Source organism: Equus asinus, chromosome 11 (assembly GCF_041296235.1).
Source record: "Equus asinus isolate D_3611 breed Donkey chromosome 11, EquAss-T2T_v2, whole genome shotgun sequence".
In the NCBI taxonomy this organism is placed as follows: Eukaryota; Metazoa; Chordata; class Mammalia; order Perissodactyla; family Equidae; genus Equus; species Equus asinus.
In genome coordinates, this window is record NC_091800.1 from 36,272,175 (window position 1) to 36,274,293 (window position 2,119).

Below are 2,119 nucleotides of genomic sequence, written 5' to 3' on the forward strand. Positions count from 1 at the left end.
GCCATGAGAACAGAGAGAGCAATAGTCAAGTTCATAAAAATAAAACTTCAAATACACTGGCGAAAAGCAAAAATAAGCATTTACACTCATCAACAAGGTTTGAATACAGGTTGTGTCATCTCTAATGTTATTAAACTCTGTCTTTCAAAGCATGACAGGACAATTGAGCCAATAATAAATAATAGCTAATAATAATAATAATAATAATAAATACTAGCCCAGCTGCGAACGATTACATCTGTTTATCATTTATAACAATGAGATACAAACACTTGGTTTGTATGAAATAATCATGCCAGAGATGGATCAGTATAAAGCACACTCCACAAAATGAAGGGAGGAGTGTGGCTTTAAGTGATTTAAGGAAAGGACAGGGGCCTGACCTTGGCGACACCCCCCAATTTCCTGTTAGGTGCCCTACAAACTAACTTGACTTCTCCAGATTTGTGAGGTTCTTGTTAATGAATTTGTTTTTCTTTCCCTTTTATTCTTTAATAAGAAAAAAGACAATTTGCTTTTACTTCTGACATCTCTGGAATTTCATAAAAATTTTTATGAATATTCATCTGTGAATGTTGAAACATTGTAATGTGTTTCTGAATAGCATTTGTTACAGGATTAGTGGATGTGTTGTCACAGGATTCTTTGCAAAAAGTTAAGAACGTGACACTCAAATCTGTCACGTGTCGAAGAATTCTTTATCTTTTAAGTAGGAAATCAGAAAGATAATAAAGCTGGTTCCCTGGAGAATGCAGAAACTGGTTTATATAGCCAGTGAAGGAAAAAAAGAAATCCTGAAATAAGATTCCTAAACTAGATACCAAATTGTTTAATTTCCTGTAGAACAATAAAACCATAACACTCAGTGTTATCTTTCGAATTTCTAAAAGTCTTTCAGAATTTAAATTTCAATGTTTAATGTTTTAATGTTTAATTTTAATTTCTTAAAGAATGAGTTTCAAAGATAGACAGTAATTTTTTTGCCGTATTTCTACATTTTAAATAATTTATCATAATGGTATTATTAACCTCCATAGTTCCAGCTATGATGTTTGCAAGTGTTCTTGACTTCTGAGGTTTAAGAAGAAATGGCTCACACCCGTACTAAATACACTATAGAAATCCCACATTTTCTCCCAATCAGTTGACATTTTTTGGAGAGAGCTTGTCTAGCATCTACCTCTCTGATGTTAGATTTCTGTGGCTGCTATTCCCCATCAATATCTCTGTTCTTTACACCAGATATTCACTCTTTAAGGAAAACATCCTCCTCTTCAAATATCACAACACAAGCCCTTCACATGTACGTGTTGTTTGTCATTAGAAATTTTGAAGTTTGCAATCTTATTGAAAACGTGTAAGTGACAGTGTGCTGGAAATAACTTCTATTTTGGTGTTAGTAATACTTGACATCCTAGAAATGTACTGATTGTTTTGTCCCTCAAAGTTTTTACTGGCCAAGCCCCTACCTCTTGCTCTAATCTTGGGGGCATCTCTCTACCATAATATTCTCTTTTTTTTTGAAATTTTCAGTTTTAAAAGATTTTTCTCCCTGCTGTTTAGCTTAAATGTTATACTAAATATTTCAAAAAAGCAAAGGAGCAAAGTTCAACTCCTTTCTTCCAAAGATACTAGCCACTAAATTTGGAAATAGTACAAACCCTAAATAAGAAAAATCCTGCTATCCTGAACTCTACAGGGCACTTCACATTATTTTAGAATTGCTAATAATATTAAAAAGTGCCCAGTAATGTGTTGATTTCAAATGATATATTTATTACACCGGATTAAATCAATGTTCAATCTGGATTGTGTTTAGACTGAGAGATATTCTTTCAGTGATAAGTTCTTTGCTAATGTTGTTTATTCTTGGTGAAGGTTTTCAGTGGATGAGGGTTGTTAAGGGTCCTGGTGGAAGTAGTAGCATCTAGATGCTCAAATCAGAATCCCTGGGTTTGAATCCAGGCTGTGAAACAAGGATGACAGACAACTGGACCTCTCTTAGTGTGGTTGTGAGGATTAAATTAGTTCATACATTAAGTACTTAAGAAAGATGCCCAGCATAGACAATATTGTTTATTCTTGTTATTATTATGAAACATAGCAGTAACATGTTAAA